Below are 23020 nucleotides of genomic sequence, written 5' to 3'. Positions count from 1 at the left end.
CTTTACTCCATGCACTATGCTTGCTGTTCTCGCATGACCTTTATCCTCCTCCACCTCACTATCTGCTCTAACACCCTGGTTCCCCTCCCCCTGCAAATCTATTTTAAACCCCCAGAGCAGCACTAGCAAACTTTCCCGCAAGGATGTTAGTCCCCCTCCAGTTCAGGTGTAACCCGTTCTGTCGGAACAGGTCCCACCTTCCCTGGAACAAAGCCCAATTGTCCAGAAACATGAAGCCCTCCCTCCTGCACCAACTCCTTAGCCATGTAATTAGCTGCATTATCTTCCTATTTCTAGCCTCACTAGCACATGGCACGGGTAGCAATCCTGAGATTGCAACCCTGGAGGTCCTGTCCTTCAACTTTGCACCTAACTCCCTAAACTCGCTTTGTAGGACTTCCTCCTTCTTCCTATCCACGTCATTGGTCCCTACATGGACCATGACATCCGGCTGCTCACCCTCTCTCTTGAGAATACTGAGAACTCGATCCGAGATATCGCGGATCCTGGCACCAGGAGGCAACAGACCATCCGGGATTCTCAATCTCTCCCACAGAACCTCTTATCTGTCCCCCTAACTATCGAATCCCCTATCACTACTGCTCTCCTCTTTTCCCTCCTTCCCTTCTGAGCTGAGGGTCCAGTCTCGGCGCCAGAGACGCAACCACTGTAACTTGTCCCTGGTAAGTCGTCCCCATCAACAGTATCCAAAACAATGTACTTATTATTGATGGGAAAGAAAGGAAGTTAGCCTAACCTCCGTAGTTGGGAAAGCGTTGGAATCTATTATCAAAGATGAGGTTTCAGGGTAATTGGAGACAATGATAAAATAAGTCAAAGTCAGCATAGTTTCTACAACTGCAGAGAGAATTACTGGCAATCTGGAGAACATTTTCAGTGGACATGCACAGCCCGTATCTATCAAATCATATAATGGACAATTCAAGTGATATTGTGAGAGTAATGGAATTAAACACCTGAAAACAACGCCATAGTGGGCTCAGGCAAACGGTGGAGTGCCAAAATGCAGCTCCAACTGCTTGAGCGGGAGGACTTGACTGGAAACGTGAACTGAGAAAGTACATGAATGTGTACAAATGTGGAATGTGCCACTACAAGGAAAAGTCCTACTGCACTCCTCTACGACTGCAAAATGAAGGAGGTCTGGGGACTAATGATAAAATATGTCAAAGTCAGCATGGTTTCTGTAAAGGGAAATCTTGCCTGACCAATGTGTTTGTTAAGAGTTCTTCGAGGAAATAACAATTTGGAGGGAAGGAGAAGATGGTGGTGCATCACAGTGCGCATGGCCTCTCCGATGAATGATATCTGTATTTGTCAAGCAGTATGCCATAAACAATCCTGATTTGATGGAGACAGATGTGAGAGTACGGAGGAACATCTGGAGAAACTTCTGAAATGCCCGCTTCGCTGCCGCTGCTACTGTGCGATCGGGAATCTCCGCAGGGGAAGACCAGAATCCTCGGCTTTGCCTGTGGCTTGGCGACCGGGGCTGCGGTCGAAGTGTTCTGTGCTCAGTGTCCGGTGTCGGAAGGCTGGTTGGAGGCTCGAAGTTTTCGGACGGACTCAAGAGTCGGCTGTGGTCGGGTGCCTCCAGGGTGCTGCATTGGCAAGTTTGCGGTGCTGGAGGTTCATGGCAGGAAGAGTTTTCTTCCTTCTACAGTCTGCATGAGATGATGGGACTTTCGAGACTTTCAGACTTTTTTTTACCGTGCCCATGGTCTGTTCTTTATCAAATTACAGTATTGCTTTGCACTGTTGTAACTATATGTGATAATTATGTGGTTTTTGTCAGGTTTTTTAGTCTTGGTCTGTCTTGTGTTTCTGTGATATTATACTGGAGGAACATTGTATCATTTCTTAATGCATGTATCATTTCTTAATGCATGCATTTCTAAATGACAATAAACGAGGACTGCGTGTCCGCATAATCTAATCTAAAAAGTAGGGTGGACAAAGGAGAGACAGTGAATGTCATTTACTTGGATTTTCAGAAGGCATTTGATAAGGAGCCACACATGACGCTGCTGAACAGGATAACATCCTATGGCGTTACAGGAAAGATACTGGCATGGATAGAGGAATGACTGACGGGAGGAGGCAGCAAGTGAAGATGAAGGTTTATTTATCTGGTTGGCTGCCAGTGACTCATGATGTTCCTCAAGTGGTCAGTATTGGGACCGCTGCTTTTTACATTGTTTGTCAATGATGTAGATATGGAATTGATGGCTTAATGGCAAAGTTTGTGGATGATACAAGGATAGGTGGAAGGGTAGGTAGTGCTGAGGAAGCAATACAATTGCACCAGGATTTAGACAAATTGGAATAAGGGGAATAAGTGGCAGATGGAATACAGTGTTGGGAAATGTATGATAATTCATTTTGGTAAAAGGAACAATAGTGCAGACAAGTATCAAAATGGGGAGAAAATTCAAACATCAGAGGAGCAGTGGGACTTAGGAGTCCTTGTGCAAGACTCCCAGAAGGTTAATTTACAGGTTGACTCTGTGGTATTTCAAGGGGAATAGAATATAAAAGCAGGGAAGTAATGTTGAGGCTTTATAAGACACTAGTCAGACAGGTCTGAGTACTGTCAAGAGTTTTGAGCCCCATATCTCAGAAAAGATGTGTTGTCATTGAAGAGAGTTCAAAGGAGGTTCACAAGGATGATTCTGGGAATGAAGCGGTTAACATACGAGTTGCATTTGGCAGCTTTAGGCCTTGACTCACTGGAATTTAGAGGAATGTTGGGAGGAATCTCATTGAAACCTACTGGATGTTGAAAGGACTACATAAGGTGGATATGGAGAGGTTGTTTCCTCTGTTGAACTAGAGGATCCAGAACTAGAGGATACAGCCTAAAAAAGGAGGGGGTGACCCTTTAGAATAGAGGTAAGGAGGATTTTTTGTTTTGTCAGAGTGAAGTGAATCTTTGGAATGCACTGCCATAGACTGCAGTGGAGGCCAAGTTTATGGGTATATTTAAAGCAGAAGTTGATAGTTTCCTGATTGGTCAGGGCATCAAACGATATGGTGAAAAGGCAGGTGTATGGGGTTTAGTGAGATCTGGGATAAACCATGATGGAATGGCAGAGCAGACTCGATGGGCTGAATGGCCTAATTCTGCTCCTATGTCTTATGGTCTCTTAGGTATACACAGCTGAACTGGAAGTACGAGCTTGGGATGCAAAACAAAAGGAAATTACAAGCTGTATGCAGAGGATCACAGGAGTTTACTGTAAAGGTAGGGGACACTGTGCTTATCCAGCAAGAGAAAGTGGACAAATTCACCACAACTTTCAACACAACACCACGCTGAGTGGTGAGGAAAACAGGAAGTCTCCAACTGGAATACAGTATTGAAGGAACATCACACATGTAAAGAAGTTAGAGACTTTCGGCAAACAGTTGGAAATTCAAGGATTTTACAATGAGGTACCGGGACGGGAGAACAATATGATGGACAGTTACGGACAAGCTCAGGTGCACAATTAGCAAGTTTTTTTTTCAAATGACTGTCTGATTAACAACAAATGTAAATTCTTTCTGTTCCCTTTCTTGTGTCTTTAATCCTTTCATCCGGCACATTTTTTGCAAAGTGGTCCTTTCTAGTGATTTTCTGCATGTCTGTCCATGAGCTGGGCATGTTGGGTCTCTACCCAGGTGATCAGAGTTTCTGTATCTTTAGCATTTCCTTTCATTTGTATTAGTGGATTTCCCTTTCCCTCCGTCTTTTTCTCACGTGTTGTGTCCTCACGGTGTGAAACACGGCGCACAGTCTCCGGCTGGCTCTTTTGGAGTGACATGGCTGACAATTGTTCCTCTACTTTTCACATTGTGCTGCTATTTCCAGTGTGTGGGCAAGCGTTAGTCCCTGCAATTTCTCCAGTAGTTTCCCCGCACATAGACTGGGTTACATTTTCCCACTATGGCATCCCTGAGTTGGTTGTCCGTTATCAATTAGAAACTAGCAGTGTTTTGCTGCCTGCCGAAGGCGAGAAGAGAACTGCTGAACCATCTCACCTTGTTTTTAGGCAAATTGATGAAAATGCTGCCGGGCCAACGCAGTGTTAACCTGGGGAATGGGTAAGCATTCAGCACATCCACCGCTGCCGCGTGGTGTTTGTCAGTGTCGAGAATACATCCTGCACATCAGGTCCTGCAAGGCGCAAAAGTAGTGTTCTTCTTTGTTTTGTATGATACTGTACGTTGCGTTTCAGTCCACGATCAGTCCTTTACAGTCGGCATAAAGTTCACATGAGTTGAGCCACCGTATTCATCCCAGACCTAGCGTAGCTGCTCCGTAAAACATCGGAAGTGTTTCAAGCAATTTTAAATCAAGGCAACAGGACTTGTTGTGTTGTCTAGAAGAGTGAAATTGGAAATGTTGGATCCCAGATTTCTCCATTCTCAGCAACTAACGTTAAATTTACTTTCAAGGTCCGTATCCCCGTTGCCACTGTTGTGTATTTGTAACCTATTTGGGTATTCAATTCGATAGTGTATATCTCATGACTTGACACTTCATGCTCCGAACGTGTCTTTATTTCACATTCTCGCATCATGTGCTGTTCCGTATAGTCTGATGACATCATCACCGTACTTGACAAGTGTCAAACTACATTAACTGACCTTACCATTTCATTGCATGACACTGAGGATCTGGGTTAAATTAATCTCACTCTGGGACTCTGGCTTAATTTAATCTCACTCTGAGACTCTGATTCAATTTAATCTCATTCCGAAACAGAGAAAACCTACAGCACAATACAGGCCCTTCGGCCCACAATGCTGTGCCGAACATGTACTTACTTTAGAAATTACCTAGGGTTACCCATAGCCCTCTGTTTTTCTAAGCTCCATGTACCTATCCAGGAGCCTCTTAAAAGACCCTATCGTATCTCTCTCCACCACCGTCACTGGCAGCCCATTCCACGCACTCACCACTCTCTGCGTAAAAAAACTTACTCCTGACATCTCCTCTGTACCTACTTCCAAGCACCTTAAAGCTATGCCCTCTCATGCTAGCCATTTCAACCCTGGGAAAAAGCCTCTGACTATCCACATGATCAATGCCTCTCATCATCTTATACACCTCTATCAGGTCACCTCTCATCCTCCATCGCTCCAAGGTGAAAAGGCCGAGATCATTCACCCTATTCTTATAAGGCATGCCCCACAATGCAGGCAACATCCTTGTAAATTTCCTCTGTAAATATATCCTTGTATAGTCTCCACATCCTTCCTGTAGTGAGGCGACCAGAAGTGAGCACAGTACTCCAAGTGGGGTCTGACCAGGGTCCTATATAGCTGCAACATTACCTCTTGGCTCTTATACTCAATCCCACGGTTGATGAAGGCCAATGCATTGTATGCCTTCTTAACCACAGAGTCAACCTGCGCAGCTGCTTTGAGTGTCCTGTGGACTCAGATCCCAAGATCCCTCTGATCCTCCACACTGCCAAGAGACGTACCATTAATACTACATTCTGTCATCATATCTGACCTATCAAAATGAACCACCTCACACTTACTTAGGCTGAACTCCATCTGCCAGTTCTCAGCCCAGTTTTGCATCCTATCAATGTCCCGCTGTAACCTCTGACAGCCCTCCAAACTATCCACAACACACCTAACCTTTGTGTCATCAGCAAATTTACTAACCCATCCTTCCACTTCCTTATCCAGGTCATCTATAAAAATCACAAAGAGAAGGGGTCCCAGAACAGATCCCTGAGCTAAACCACTGACTACCAACCTCCATGCAGAATATGACCCATCTACAACCATCCTTTGCCTTCTGTGGGCAAGCCAATTCTGGGTCCACAAAGCAATGTCTCCTTAGATCTCATGCCTCCTTGCTTTCTCAATAAGCCTTGCATGGGGGATCTTATCAAATGCCTTGCTGAAATCCATATATACTACATCTACTGCTCTACCTTCATCAATGTGTTTAGTCACATCCTCAAAAAAATTCAATCAGGCTTATAAGGCATGACCTGCTTTTCACAAAACCATGCTGACTATTTCAAATCATATTACGCCTCTCCAAATGTTCATAAATCCTGTCTCTCAGGATCTTTTCCATCAACTTACCAACCACTGAAGTAAGACTCACTGGTCTATAATTTCCTGGGCTATCTCTACTCCCTTTCTTGAATAAGGGAAAAACATCTGCAACCCTCCAATCCTCTAGAACCTCTCCCATCCCCATTGATGATGCAAAGATCATTGCCAGAGGCTCAGCAATCTCCTCCCTCACCTCCCACAGTAGTCTGGGGTATATCTTGTCCAGTCACGGAAACTTACCCAACTTGATGCTTTCCAAAAGCTTCAGCACATCCTCTTTCTTAATGCCTATATGCTCAAGCTTTTCAGTCCACTGTAAGTTATCCCTATAATTGCCAAGATCCTTTTTCTGTAGCAACTACTGAAGCAAAGTATTCATTAAGTACTTCTGCTAACTCCTCCAGTTCCATACACACTTTTCCACTGTCACACTTGATAGGTCCTATTCTCTCACGTCTTATCCTCTTGCTCTTCACATACTTGTGGAATGCCTTGGGGTTTTCCTTAATCCTGCTCACCAAGGCATTTTCATGGCCCCTTCTGACTCTCCTAATTTCATTCTTAAGCTCTTTCCTGCTAGCCTTATAATCTTCTAGATCTCTATCATTACCTAGTTTTTTGAACTTTTCATAAGCTTTTCTTCTTGACTAGATTTACAAAAGTCTTTGTACACCATGGTTCCTGTACCCCATATGCTTTCCCTGTATCATTGGAACGTACCTATGCAGAACGCCACACAAATATCCCCTGAACATTTGCCACATTTCTGTCATACATTTCCCTGAGAACATCTGTTCCCAACTTATGCTTCCTAGTTCCTGCCCGATAGCTTTATATTTCCCCTTACTCCAAATAATCACTTTTCTGACTTGTCTGTTCCTATCCCTCTCCAATGCTATGGTAAAGGAGATAGAATTGTGATCACTATTTCCAAAACGCCCTCCCACTGACAGACCTGACACCTGACCAGGTTCATTTCCCAATACTAGATCAAGTACAGTCTCTCCTCTTGTAGGCTTATCTGCATATTTTGTCAGGAAACCTTCCTGAATGCACCTAACAAATTCCACCCCATCTAAACCCCTCGCTCTAGGGAAATGCCAATCAATATTTGGGAAATTAATATCTCCAACCACGACAACCCTGTTATTATTACACCTTTCCAGAATCTGTCTCCCTACCTGCTCTTTGATGTCCCTGTTACAACTGAGTGGTCTATAAAAAATGCCCAGTAGAGTTATTGACCCCTCCCTGTTCCTAACTTTCACCCACAGAGACTCCCTCCATGTCTTCCTCCTTTTCTGCAGCAGTGACACTATCTCTGATCAACAGTGCCATGCCCCACCTCTTTTGCCTTCCTCACTACCCTTTCTGAAACATCTAAAGCCTGGCACTTCGAAGTAACCAGTCCTGCCCCTGAGCCATCCAAGTCTCTGTAATGGCCACAACATCATAGCTCCAAGTGCTGATGCACACTCTAAACTCATCCACTTTGTTCATGATGTTAAATTTAATCTCACTCTAAGACTCTGGTTTAATTTAATCTCACCCTGAGACTCTGGTTTAATTTAATATCACTTTGAGGATCTTGTTTAATAGCATCTCAGTCTCTTCCTCCTGGTTAACTCTGGACCACTGGATTATTTTAATGTCACACTGTGGATCTGGTTTAATTTAATCTTGTTCTAAAACTCTGGTTTAATTTAATCTCGCCCTGAGGCTCTGGTTTAATTTAATCTAATTTTAGGCCTCTGGTTTAATTTAACCCGCTCTGAGGATCTGCTTAACTTAATCTCACTCTGAGGATCAGTTTAATTTAATTAAACTGACACTCAGGTATAATTTAATCTCACATTGAAATTCTGGTTTAATTCAACCTCACACTGATACCGTGGTGTAAATAAATCTCACTCGGAGGAGCTGATTTAATTTAATCCTACCCAGATTCTGGTTTAATTTAATATCGGAGGATTTGCCTGGTGGCCACTGATGGAGGAACAGCTCTCTGCTGGTGCTCCTAACTCACATACTTTTGTCTCCAAACTTTTGAAATGCTACTGTCAGACGGGTTATTATATTACTATAACTAGCAAAGCAGCTTTGGAAGCTATTCAAAAGCATACTGAGGAGTTTCAACAGTTCAGAAAAGAAGTGTCAGCTGATTCGCAACAAATCAGCACTGAAATTAAACAAATAGGTACAAAATTAGACGATATTCAAACAATTCAACGAGCATGATAAGAAGATAAAGGAACATGAAGAGGTTATTACTATACTGGACGAGAGAATGGATGATTTGCAAAAGCTGTATGAAAACAATCCAAGTCCAACGAAATACTGAGACAGAAGATTATTGATTTGGAAAACAGAAGTAGGAGGAACAACTTATGAACCTTGGGACTTAAAGAGGAAACAGAAGGAAATAATCTAAAGAATTATTTGCAAACCTTTTGATGGAATTATTCCCTGATATTATAAAATCTCTGCCTTTGATTGATCGTGCTCACAGATCACCTATCTACGGATCGACTTCAAAATCAAAACCAAGATCAGTCACTATATGTTTCCATGAATTTCAAATAATAGAACATAGAACATAGAATAGTACAGCACAGTACAGGCCTTTCAGCCCACAATGTTGTGCCAACCCTCAAACCCTGCCTCCCAAATAAGCCCCCACCTTAAATTCCTCCATATACCTTGTCTAGTAGTCTCTTAAACTTCACTAGTGTATCTGCCTCCACCACTGACTCAGGCAGTGCATTCCACGCACCAACCACTCTCTGAGTAAAAAAACTTCCTCTAATATCCCCCTTGAACTTCCCACCCCTTACCTTAAAGCCATGTCCTCTTGTTTTGTGCAGTGGTGCCCTGGGAAAGAGGCACTGGCTATCCACTCTATCCATTCCTCTTATTATCTTGTACACCTCTAATAAGAGTGGACAGCCAGCACCTCCTCCCCAGGGTACCACTGCTCAATACAAGAGGACATGGCTTTAAGGTAAGGGGTGGGAAGTTCAAAGGGGATATTAGAGGAAGGTTGGTGCGTGCAATGCACTGCCTGAGTCAGTGGTGGAGGCAGATACTCTCGTGAAATTTAAGAGACTACCAGACAGGTATATGGAGGAATTTAAGGTGGGGGGTTATATGGGAGGCAGGGTTTGAGGGTCAGCACAACATTGTAGGCCGAAGGGCCTGTACTGTGCTGTACTATTCGATGTTTTATGTTCTATGTTCTTTGTTCTTTGTTGATTGCCTACAAGATGACTTTTCAGAACAGTTTGTCATTGAGCCTACTAGGGGACCAGCTACATTGGATTGGGTCTTATGTAATGAAATGGAGGTGATTAAGGAGCTTAAGGTAAAAGAACCCTTAGGAGGCAGTGATCACAATCTGATTGAGTTCAACTTGAAATTTAATAGGGAGAAAGTAAAGTCTGACATAGCAGGATTTCAGTGGAGTAAAGGAAATTACGGTGGTATGAGAGGGGAGTTCGCCAAGTAAATTGGAAGGAGATGCTAAGAGGGATGACAGCAGAGCAGCAATGGCATGAGTTTCTGGGAAAAATGTGGAAGGTGCAGGATGGATGTATTCTAAAAAGAAGGAATACTCAAATGACAAAATAGTACAACCGTGGCTGACAAGAGAAGTTAAGGCTAATGTAAAAGCAAAAGAAGGCATACAACAAAGCAAATATTAGTGAGAAAACAGAGGATTGGGAAGCTTTCAAAACCTTACAGAGAGCAACTAAAAGAAACATTAAGAGAGAAAAGATGAAATATGAAAGCAAACTAGCAAACACTGCCCGAGTCAGTGGTGGAGGCAGATACACTAGTGAAATTTAAGAGACTACTAGACAGGTATATAATTTAAGGTGGGTTTCTATATGGAAGGGTTTAAGGGTCAGCACAACATTGTGGGCCGAAGGGCCTGTACTGTGCTGTACTGTTCAATGTCTATGTCTCTGTCTATGTTTTGTCTTCCTCCCTTCTAAAGAGTGGAGTGACATTTGCAACTTTCTATTCCCCCCCATGCCCGAATTAAGTGATCCTTGAAAGATCATTACCAATAGATCCGTTATCTCTTCAGCAACCTCTCTCAGGGCTCTGGGATGTGGTCCATCTGGCTCAGGTGATTTATCTACCTTAAGGCCTTTGAGTTTGCCGAGCATGCTTTCCTTTGTAATGGCAATGGCACTCACTCCTGCTCCCTGACAGTCACGGATCTCTGGCACACTGCTAGTGTCTTCCACAGTGAAGACAGATGCAAAGTACCCATTAAATTCATCTGTCATTTCTTTGTCCCCCATTACTACCACACCAGCATAATTTTTATGTTGTAGTTCCTCAGAGTTAGATTAAATTAAACCAGATCTTTATAGCGAGATTAAATTAAATCAGAGAATCAGAATGAGATTGAAATAAACCAGAGTTTCAGAGTCAGATTACATTAAGCAAGATCATCACTGCGAGATTATTAAAAACAGAGTCTCAGATTGAGATTAAATTAAACCAGAGTCTGAGACTGAGATTATATTAAACCAGTCTCAGAGTGAGATTATGTTAAACCACAGTCTCAGACTGAGATATATATAAACCAGAGACTCAGACTGAGATTATATTAAAACAGTACTTCAAAGTCTAATTAAATTAAACCATCTCCTCAGTGTGGCAATAAATTAAACCAGATCCCAGAGTGAGATTAAAAAAAACCAGAGTCCCAGAGTGAGATTAAATTAAACCAGTCACAGAGTGAGATTAAATTATACCATAACCTCGAAGAGTGAGATTAAATTAAACCAGAGTCGCAGAGTGAGATTAAATTATACCATAACCTCAGAGAGTGAGACTAAATTAAACCAGTGTCCCAGAGTGAGATTAAATTATACCATAACCTCAGAGAGTGAGATTAAATTAAACCAGTGTCCCAGAGTGAGATTAAATTAAACCAGAGTCCCAGAGTGAGATTAAATTAAACCAGAATCCCAGAGTGAGATTAAATTAAACCAGATCCTAAGAGTGGCATTAATTTATACCAGATCCCAATAGCAAGAAGAAATTAATCCAATCACAGTAAAATTAAATTAAACCTGAGGAAGAGTTTGCGTTTAAATTAAAACAGCACCACAGAGTGAGTTTGAATTAAATGAGTCACAGAGTGCAGTTAAACTAAACCAGATCCTCACAGTGCGACAAAATTGAACTAGACTCCCAGAGTGAGATTAAATTAACCAGAGATTCAGAGTGAGATTGAACTGAAGTATCAGAGTGAGATTAAATTAAACCAGATCCTCATAGTGAGATTAAATTAAAACTAATAGTCAGTGTGAATTTAAATTCAACCAGTGTCTCAGAATGAGATTAATGTAAACCAATCTCAGAGTGAGAGTGTTGAAACAGGGTCTCATCATGAGTTTAAATTAAACTGGAGTCTCTGAGTGAAACTAAATTAAATCAGAGGAAGAGAGTGAGTTTACATTAACCAGCACCTCAGAGTGAGGTTAAATTAAATCAGGGCTCAGATTGAGATTAAATTAAACCAGTTTCTCTGAGTGAGAATAGATTACACACAGGTCGCAGTGTGTCAGAGTGTCAGATCCACAGAGTGAGATTAAATTAAACCAGATCCTCAGAGTGAGATTGAAATAAACCAGAGCCTCTGACTGAGATTAAATTGAACCAGATCATCAGAGTGAGATTAAATCACAACAGGCTCTCAGAGTGAGTTGAATTACACCCGAGTATCAGAGTTTAATTAAATAAAACCTGATTCTCAGTTAGATTTAGTCTCAGAATGAGATTATATTTAACCAGACCCTCAGAGTGAGGCTATATTAAACAAGATCCCCATAATGAGATTAACTTAATCCAGATCCTCTGAGGGAGATTAAATTAAACCAGCGATCCAGAGTGAGATTGAATTGAAGTATCACAGTGAGATTAAATTTAACAAGACCCTCAGAATGAATTTAATGTAGAACAGACTCTTGGAGTGGGATTGAGTGGGATTAAGTGAGAGTCTCAGTGTGCGATTAAAACTAAACAAGATCCTCTGAATGAGATTAAATTAAACCAGAGTCTCAGAGTGAGATTAAATTAGGCAACATACTCAGAGAGAGAGATTAAATTAAATCAGACGGTCAGAGCGAAATGAAATTGAAGGACAGTCACATATTGTGATTAAATTAAACCAGAGTCTCAGAGTGAAATTAAACTAAACAAGATCCTCGGATTGAAGTGAAAATAAATCAGAGTCTCAGAGTTCAATCAAATTAAAAGTAAGCAGGTGATCGTTGAATATCAGTTTTATTGTTAAAGTGAATTTATGTATTCACCCTGGTACAGTAATGCTAAAATAGCTGTCTGAGCCTTTAAGTGAAAAAGGTGATGTCATTATGCACATGTGGAGTAGAACGAAGAGTTGCAATGTTCTGGAAAGACGAATATTGAGTGCTCGGGGCATCTTTTCTAGGCATGGTATTAATATTTGATAATAGTCATGTAAATTCATTTGTAAATCTAGAATATCGTTAATTTTACATGCTTTTCATGTGGATGCTTTAGATTTTCGCAAATAAGGCATGGGCGCTAGATAGCATGGTTGTGTAAATTTCCCTACTGGCTGAGCAGGTTAGTTTTTCATGTATTTTAATTACGAGGTGATATATTGTAAGTTGTTAGTTTATTTTTGCCTTACTTTATTGTTGCATGACTGAATGTGAATGTAACAGATAAAGTAAATGTATTAATCTCTGTTCACGTAGCGTGAGCGAGGAGAACTCGTTTCAGGGTCTATCCTGTCTGTCTCTGGAAGTTAAACACATGTGTGCCAAAGTGAGTATACCTCCTAGTTCAGATGAAATGTATTTATTTATATTTTTGATGTTGTGTATAAGATACAAGGTTGTTTGGATTCCAGTGTTGTTTGTATTGTGGTTTTAGAATTGCCACTACTGCATTGGTTTGTATATTTTGGTTTATTTATTTTCATACTGCATACGTAACATTGTAGTTAAGTGAGGGCCAAAACCAGACTGAGATTGTAACAACAGGAATTGCTTTTTAAAAATTGATTTTGTTGTTTTAAAAAAATTTTGATACCCTCTTTCCGCATCAAACATCTAATTAAATGAATTAAAGACCCAAAAAAGTATTTGTTCTCCTGCATGTCTATTTTCCCAGGTGACAAAATTTGGCACCAGGAGTGAGGTAATTCCAAGCCTGTTTGGAGGATTTTTGATTTTTGTATGCAGTATAATAATACCATAGTGGTGAAGAACAGGACATCCATTCCTGTGGGTTGGGAGAAGAGCCTGGTGTCCAGCGGAGGCTGTGGTAGAGTCTTGAGACCGAGTTGGGATATCAAGGGCTGACGCTAAAATGTGGAACTACGATGGTGATCCAGAGCAACTGCGGCCATGAAGTCATTGTGTTATCTGCAGGAGACGTCAGCAAATCCCTTTTCCAGGCTTGTTGTAAAGTCTCTAAGGACTTGAATTCTCACAATGCTACATTCAGAAGATGAACAAACAACTTGATTTGAATGAAAAAGTCAGAGATTTGCATGGTAGGTATGAGGAAACCAAGGCAACTATAGATAAATTAAGCAAAAGATCCTATGTGTACGTTGCAAACAAAAGACACATTGCTTCATTTACGGGTAATGTTGAGAAAGATGGGAGGTCTGTTGATGAACATATTGAAGAAGTTGAATGTGTGCTTTGTCCTAGGAATCAGTCTGACTAGGATCAGTAAGAGTTTCTTATAAAACCATAAGACACAGGAGCAGAATTAGGCCATTTGGCCCATTGAGTCTGCTTTGCCATTTAATCAAGGTTGATCCTTTCTTCCCTTCTCAACCCCATTCCCCAGTCTTCTCCCCATAACCTTTGATGGCATGTCCAATCAAGAACCTATACACCCTTACTATACCCAATGATACTCTACCTTAATACATCCACTGACATACACCCAATGACCTGGCCTCCACAGCTGCATACAAATTCCACAAATTCACCGACCTCTGGCTAAAGAAATTTTCTCCACATCTCTGTTTTAATTGGACACCCCTCTATTCAGAGGCTGTGCCCTCCTGTCCTAGACTCCCTCACCATGGGAAACATTCTTTCCACATCAACTCTGTCGTGGCTTTTCAACATTTGAAAGGTTTCCATGAGATCCCTCCTCATCCTTCTGAATTCCAGCGAGTACAGATCCAGAGCCATCAAATGTTCCTTCTGTGATAACCCTTTCATTCCCAGAATCATTCTTGTGAATGTCCTCTGAACCGTCTCCAATGCCAGCACATCTTTTTTGGGCCCCCCCAGTACTCCAACATCTGGCATGAAGAACACAGAATGGCAATTTGCTACACTAAGTACAGGAAGAGAGGGAACCTTAACAGAAGCTTACCCAGCGCCAACACTCTTTGAGCTGAAGCCTCTTTTGTGCCAAAGCCTGACATTCCTACTCTCACCACTGGCCCACTCCCAATAATGGCAGGCCTGTTATGTCACTATGCGGGGTGTAGCCCTAGAAGAAGCACCTGTGCGCAGTGATGCTGAGGAAGACCAGGTTGTTGACCTGTTAACCTATCTCAGGGAAGCTTTTAGAGACAAGTGTACTGCACCCCAGCTGTTGCATAGCTTCTAGAGTCACAAGCAGCATGAAGCTGAAGACATAAGAGAGTTCTCACAGGCTGTAGCCCAACCCCTTAACTTGTGACTGAAGCGTACCCCTGCAGTAGAGAGGATGAGGACGTGTTGTTCACTGCTGGCTGGCTTCGGTTAACAGCTAAGGCTTATGTCTGATATTCCTTACCATGGGTATCTAGAGATAGAGGTTTAAACGACGGGCATGAAGATACCCAACTGAGGCTTTTACAGTAGTCAGGGATTCTGTTATAATTGACCAAACCGTCACATGCATTGTAGGTATGAACATCATAAGCCATTATAACCTGGTCTCACCTATCGCAGGGAGATGCAGAACTGCTGTGTATTCTGTTTCACCGAGACCTGGCTCTCCCCGCCACCCCTGACTGTGCCAACTGACCGGAGAGATTTTCGATCCATCAGATGGACCACGGCGTCTTTGGGCAAGACGAGGGGAGGTAGTGTCTGCCTACTGATCAACACTGGGTGGTGCTCAGACACAGTGGCACTGACAAGCTCCTGCCGCCTGGACCTGGAACACCTGTTGGTGAAGTGTCGTCCCCACTATCTGCCACGGGAATTCACCGCGGTCATACTGACAGCGGTCTACATTCCCCCCCAGGTGGACGTGGAGTGTGCTCTGAACATACTGTATGCCAACATCAGTGAACTTGAGACCAGGTATCCGGAGGCTTTGCTCATTACAGCGGGGACTTTAACCAGGCCAACCTCGGAAAGGCGCTGCCAAAGTTATACCAACATGTCTCCAGCCCCACTAGAGGCCCAAATATACTTGAGGGTGCCTACTGTTCTTTCCCATGAACTCACTTCGGAAAATTGGACCATCAGGCTGTACTCCTCCTCTCGGCTTACAAACAGAAACTGAAGCTTCTCCATGAATTGTCACCTTGTCGTGGTGGAGAAGCTTGTGTGGTCCTGTGATCCCGAGAGCAATGCCGTCTGGAGCTATGCTCCTGGTAGGGTCACCCATGGCGGTAAGGTCGAGGGTGAGGTCCCTGACGAAGAACAATCCAGCCAAGACCTCAACGGTGGAACAGGCAGACGAAGTTACTTCGAACTCAACGGCTGTGAAGGCGGATGAAGGCTGCAACAAATCCATCAGCTCCAATCGTCGTGGTTTCCATGCCATTGGAATCATTTGGTTGATTTGTGAAGTATCGTGTGCTTCTTGAAGTGAAACATCAAGTACACGTTAAACAAATACACACACAGGCGTCTTCACTCTGTGGGCCACTTCTTCAGAACAAAGACCATCATCCTTGACCTCGAGGGATAGCCGCGATGACGACAAACAGAAACTGAAGTGGGAGGTCACAGTGTCAAAAGTCGTGTTGCGTTGGACAGAGGAAACGGATGAGGTCCTCTGTGACTGCTTTGAATCGGTGGACTGGTTAGTATTTAAGGGCTCAGCAGCTAACCTCGATGAGTATGCCTCAGCTGCCACAGACTTTATCTGGAAATGCACAGAGGACTGTGTGTCTCGCAAGACGATCTGGGTATTCCCTAACCGGAAACCATATAACCATATAACAATTACAGCACGGAAACAGGCCACCTCGGCCCTTCTAGTCCATGCCGAACTCCTACTCTCACTTAGTCCCACCGACCTGCACTCAGTCCATAACCCTTCATTCCTTTCCTGTCCATATATCTATCCAATTTAACTTTAAATGACAACATTGAACCTGCCTCAACCACTTCTGCTGGAAGCTCGTTTCACACAGCTACCACTCTCTGAGTAAAGAGGTTCCCCCTCATGTTACCCCTAAACCTTTGCCCTTTAACTCTCAACTCATGTCCTCTTGTTTGAATCTCCCCCACTCTCAATGGAAAAGTCTATCCACGTCAACTCTATCAATGGCCCTCATAATTTTAAACACCTCTATCAAGTCCCCTCTCAACCTTCTACTCTCCAAAGAATAAAGACCTAACTTGTTCAACCTTTCTCTGTAACTTAAGAGATGAAACCCAGGCAACATTTTCATAAAACTCCTGTGTACTCTCTCAATTTTATTGACGTCTTTCCTATAATTTGGTGACCAGAACTGTACACAATACTCCAAAACGTAAACACGAGAAATTCTGCAGATGCTGGAAATTCAAGTAACACACATCTAAGTTGCTGGTGAACGCAGCAGGCCAGGCAGCATCTCTAGGAAGAGGTACAGTTGACATTTCGGCCCGAGACCCTTCGACAGGACGAAGGGTCTCGGCCCGAAATGTCAACTGTACCTCTTCCTAGCGATGCTGTCTGGCCTGCTGCATTCACCAGCAACTTTGATGTGTGTTACAATACTCCAAATTTGGCCTTACCAATGCCTTACACAATTTCAACATTACATCCCAACTCTTGTACTCAATGCTCTGATTAATAAAGGCCAGCATACCAAAAGCTTTCTTCACCACCCTATCCACATGAGATTCCACCTTCAGGGAACTATGCACCATTATTCCTAGATCCCTCTGTTCTACAGCATTCTTCAATGCCCTACCATTTACCATGTATGTCCTATTTTGATTAGTCCTATCAAAATGTAGCACCTCACATTTTTCATCATTAAACTCCATCTGCCATCTTTCAGCCCACTCTTCTAACTGGCCTAAATCTCTCTGCAAGCTTTGAAAACCTACTTCATTATCCACAACGCCACTTAGAGTTACAAAATACACATGGACTAAGACATTAACTGTCCTGTGCTATCACTAATGGGATCATCAGTTGATCTGCCACCTGTCTTCAGGAGTTTCGGCCCACTTATGATCAAGACTCTTTCGAGGTGGTGGGCCAGCAGTGCTAAAGCACCACCTCCCACTGGTGAGCTTAAAAACTTGGCATCTCCCTCTATCAGATTTGTTGGTCACTTCCGTCCAACAGATAGTCTGCTCTTCAGGTGTCTATGCAACTACTGAAGGGTTTGCAAGATATGTATACGCTGTCTGACTATCTGCCTCTCTGGACATACTTGGTCCACACCCATGCTGATCCTTTCTCTGCTGCCTCAGCCATAGCCCTGCTGGTTGACAATCTCTCTTCTAGTGAAGCCAAGGTCACGCAGCCACTTCTGGAGAGTAAATGCAATAAACCCATGGCAGCCGACTTCGAATGGATAGCAAGAGACCTTCCACCCTCTGTCTCTGCACTCTGATCTTAATTCTGCATACTTGGTTAACTTGCGCTCATGGGCTTCATTGATGTTGTCTTCCCAGGGGACAGTGAGTTCACCAATAACCACTTCTCTACTGGTGTCAGACCATACGATTATATCTGGACGCAATGTTGTAAAAGCTATTTGCTCCGGGAAACTGCCTTTCCCGTCCAAGTCAGCCTTGACACACCAATCATTGGCTGAAGAAAGTATGCTTGATCGTGAGCCTGCGCTGTACACCCTTGAACTGGAGCCTTCTTTCACAAATGATATGCGATGTTCTGTGCAGTATGGGGCATGAGGTAAGTTGTGCTGCAGTACTCTCTGCTCAACCGCTTCTGTTACAACTTTGAGAACGTTGTTATGTCTCCATGTGTACATGCCACTGGAAAGATTGACTCTGCATGCACTCAAAATATGTTGAAGTGTTCCCTTCTCGCCACAAGCAGCACACCTGTCTGTCTTATCTTCATACCAGGTGCTGAGGTTGGCAGGTGTTGGGAGCAGATCATACGCTGCTCTGCATAGAAAAGAAATGTGGAGCGGTTCCATCTGCGACAGAATATTCCAAGATAGGTGTCCTTGCTCAACACTTTCCCACCGGGTCCAAGCCCCTTGTTTGGCCAGGCCAGCTGTTTTAGCTAACCTCTTCTCCTCTTCTACCTTTCGTATTTCTTGCGTTACAAGCTCACGGCGCTCCTTACCTGTAGAAGATGACCACCACTTGTGGGTTGTCCATCCAAGTATCAATCCACCCTCTAAGCTCATCCACCTTTCTTACAAACCTTGGATGAATTATGAGGTCAAGTCCCTTTTGAAGGCTAGAGCTGCAGCTTTTAGGTCCGAGGATACCAGTCGCTACACAGAATCCAGGCGTGAACTCTGGAAAGCCATTAAGGACACCAAGCGGCAATATCGGGCCAAGTTGGAAGCCCAGTCTGACCAAAGGGATGCCAGTAGACTATGGCAGGGGCTAATTGAGATCACTGGGCACAAAGAAAAGGCTGGGAATATCAACAACTGTAGCGCTTCTCTTCCTGACAAACTTAACGTATTCTATGCAAGATTCGAACAGAAGAGGCGCATCTCGCTCCCTCTGGATGAACCGGACCTGGTGGCATTGAGATTCATCATCACCGAGGAGGACGTTAGAAGGGCCTTCCTGAAGATAAATCCAAGGAAGGCGACGGGCCCAGATGGCGTCCCAGGACGGGTTCTCTGGGCCTGTGCAAGCGAGCTAGCTGGAGTGTTTGCTGACATCTTCAACTGCTCCTTGCTTCAGTCTAAGATCCCCTTATGTTTTAAGAAGGCAATGATAATCTCGGTGCCGAAGAAGAGCAAGGTGGCATGCCTGAATGACTATAGACCTGTGGCTCTGATATCAATTGCTATGAAGTGCTTTGAGCGATTGGTTATGGCACACATCAACCACAGCCTACCGGTCAACCTCGACGCTTTATAATTCGCCTACCAGAGCAACAGGTCAACAGCAGATGCGATCTCTCTGGCCCTACGTTCCTCCTTAGAACACCTGGAGAATAAAGACGCATATGTAGGTCTCCTTTTCATTGACTACAGCTCTGCCTTTAATACCATCATTCCAAATAAACTGATTCCTTAGCTCAGGAACCTGGGCCTTAGCACTCAGATCTGCAGCTGGATCTTCAACTTCCTCACAGACAGGACCCAGGCTGTAAAAATAGGGGACAAGCTCTCCTCTACAATCACTCTGAGCACCGGTGCCCCACAAGGCTGTGTACTCAGCCCCCTGCTGTACTCACTGTACACCCATGATTGTGTAGCCAAGTTTCCATCGAACTCAATATGTAAGTTTGCTGATGATACCACAATTGTAGGCCGTATCTCAGGTAATGATGAGTTTGAGTACAGAAAGGAAATTAAGAACCTGGTGGCATGATGCGAAGACAATAACCTATCCCTCAATGTCAGCAAGACGAAGGAATTGGTTGTTGACTTCAGAAGGAGTAGCGGACCGCAGGACTCCATTTACATCGGTGGTGCGCAAGTGGAACAGGTCAAAAGCTTTAAGTTTCTCAGGGTCACTATCATAAATGACCTGACTTGGTCCAACCAAGCAGAGTTCACTGCCAAGAAGGCCCACCAGAACCTTTACTTCCTGAGAAAGCTAAAGAAATTTGGCCTGTCAGCTAAAGAAATTTGACCTGTCCCCTAAAACCCTCACTAATTTTTATAGATGCACCGTAGAAAGCATTCTTCTAGGGTGCACCACAACCTGGTATGGAAGTTGTCCTGTCCAAGACTGGAAGAAGCTGCATAAGATCATGAACACAGCCCAGCACATCACACAAACCAATCTTCCGTCCTTGGACTCACTTTACACTGCACGCTGTCGGAGCAGTACTGCCAGGATAATCAAGGACAAGACCCACCCAGCCAACACACTTTTTGTCCCTCTTCCCTCCGGGAGAAGGCTCAGGAGCTTGAAGACTTGTACGGCCAGATTTGGGAACAGCTTCTTTCCAACTGTGATAAGACTGCTGAACGGATCCTGACCCGGATCTGGGCCGTACCCTCCAAATATCCAGACCTGCCTCTCGGTTTTCTGCACTACCTTACTTTCCCTTTTCTATTTATGATTTATAATTTAAATTTTTACTATTTACTATCGATTTGTACTCCAGGGACAGCGAAGCGCAGAATCAAATATCACTGTGATAATTGTATGCTCTAGTATCAATAAAGTAAAGTAAAGTAGACGACTTGTCTGTGCAGAATTGGACACCACGAGAAGAAAGGTTGGATTCTGACTGGAGAGATGTTTTCCAGAAAATGAGGACTACTGAAAAGAAAGCCATGGTATGAGTATTGAGAAAAGATACTGAGCACAAACCTGCTGAATCTGTAGTAATCATTGTGGCTAGGTGGGCCACTGGAGATGTTGATACTGATCCTAAGTGCGTGGAATGGGCTGCCGGCGACTGTGGTGGAGGCGGATACAATAGGGTCTTTTAAAAGATTCCTGGATAGGAACACGGAGCCTAGAAAAATAGAGAGCTATGGGTAACCCTCGGTAATTTCTAAAGTAAGCACATGTTCGGCACAGCATTGTACTGTAGGTTTTCTATATCTCTATAAGATGTTACTTGAGCCACTAAACACCCCTCTACCGAGTGGTCTTGTAGTTACCCCATGCTAGTTGACTCAAGTAGTCATACGGTACCAGTACAGGTTTCAAATCTCTTGAGAAGATGTCTAGCTCTTGCCTCAGACCCAGCTGGGTATCCTGTCAAAAGTAGTGTGTGTAGATAGGGATCAGCAATGTGCTGTAAGATTTTGGCAGATCTCAGCTGGCATTGAACAAGTGACATTTGGTGTAAAGGAGAAGTGTAGTAACCACAAGTAAAAGTCAATTCTAGACAAGCTCCACATTGGGAGTAGTGAAGAACAACAGGCTCAGCTAAGAGCTTTGATGGCTCAGTGCCTGGATATCTTTGCAGTTGAAGGTGAAAGTACAACACGAAATTCAGTTAATTGATGACAAGCCTGTTTCACAGCAATATCTTCATGTTCCACCCAATCAGTATCATGAGGACCATAGGACATAGGTGCCCAAATTAGGCCATTCAATCATGGCTGATCCATTTTTTCTCCTCAGACCCACTCCCCAGCTTCACCTTGTAACCTTTGATGCTGTGTTCAGTCAAGAACCTATCAATCTCTGCCTTGAATACACCCAACGACCTGGCCTCCACAGCTTTCTGTGGTAACAAATTCCACAAATTTGACTAAAGAAATTTCTCCGCATCTCTGTTCTTCTATCCTGAGGTTGTGTCCTGTTGTCCTAGACTCCCCCACTCCGGGAAACATCCTTCCACATCTACTCCGACTAGGCCTTTCAACATTCGAAAGGTTTCAACGAGCTCCCCCCGCCTCCCATCCATCAAATGTTCCTGGAATCATCCTTGTGAACCTCCTCTGGACCCTCTCCAATGCCAGCACATCTTTTCTGAGATGAGGGGGCTAAAACTGTTCACAATACTCAAGGTGAGGCCTCTCCAGTGCCTTATAAAGCCTCAGCATCACATTTTTGCTGTTGCATTCTAGATCTGTCAAAATGAATGCTAACACTGTACTGACTCAGCCGGCAAGTTAACCTTTAGAGTGTTCTGCACAGGAACTCCCAAGTCCTTTTGCCTCTCAGATTTTTGGATTATCTCCCTGTTTAGAAAATAGTCTGCAGTTATTTCTACTACCAAAGTGCATGACCATGCATCTTCCAACATTGTATTTCATTTGCCACTTTCTTGCCCATTCTTTGAATCTGTCTTACGTCCTTGTGTAGCTTACCTGCTTCCAAAACACAACCTGCCCCTCCAACAACCTTCGTATCATTTGCAAAGTTGAAAAGATCTAAATCATTGACCCAGAGCATAAAAAGGAGTGGTCCCAACAGTGACCCCTGAAGAGAAAGAGCACAGCTCAAGGTTGTTGAAGAAGGGTGTTATTCCGAAGAGCAATAGTGCCTCACCTGTGGTGTTGGTACAAAAGGCTGATGGTATCATAAGACTATGTGTAGATTATTGGAAACTGAATCTCAAGACCAAAAAGGATGTGTCCCACGCTCACGTATTGATGCCCTGTAGGGAGCACCATTTTTCTCGACATTAGACCTTAACGAGTGGTTACCACCAAGTGGTAGTAGAGGAGTGCGATCGGCATAAGAATGCTTTTGTGACCCTGTTGGGTCTATCTGAATACCTCTGCATGCCATTTGGGACTTGTAATGGGTCAGTGACTTTTTGCAGACTCATGCTGGCAACCATGAATGACTCAGTCTTCCAAGTTTTGCTTGTCTACCGGTATGATATTCTGGTGTATTCTCAGACTTTCCAGGAACACAGGAGAGGCTTGACATTGTGCTTCAGTGACTCAAGAGATGGGATGCTCTGCTGGGGCAAGAACAGTCCGTGGCAGAAAATAGGACGGGTTAACCATACACCAGAAATGACAGAGTGATGCTCATGCCAGAGCAAAAGGATACTCTGAACAGAAGTTGCAGGCGCATTGTCTTCCAGGACAATGAAAATAATTGTCTTAGGATTGGTGTAAACGCACTGGTTTACCTCA

Source organism: Mobula birostris, chromosome 2 (assembly GCF_030028105.1).
Source record: "Mobula birostris isolate sMobBir1 chromosome 2, sMobBir1.hap1, whole genome shotgun sequence".
In the NCBI taxonomy this organism is placed as follows: domain Eukaryota; kingdom Metazoa; phylum Chordata; class Chondrichthyes; order Myliobatiformes; family Myliobatidae; genus Mobula; species Mobula birostris.
Note: the sequence above shows the minus strand (reverse complement) of the source record.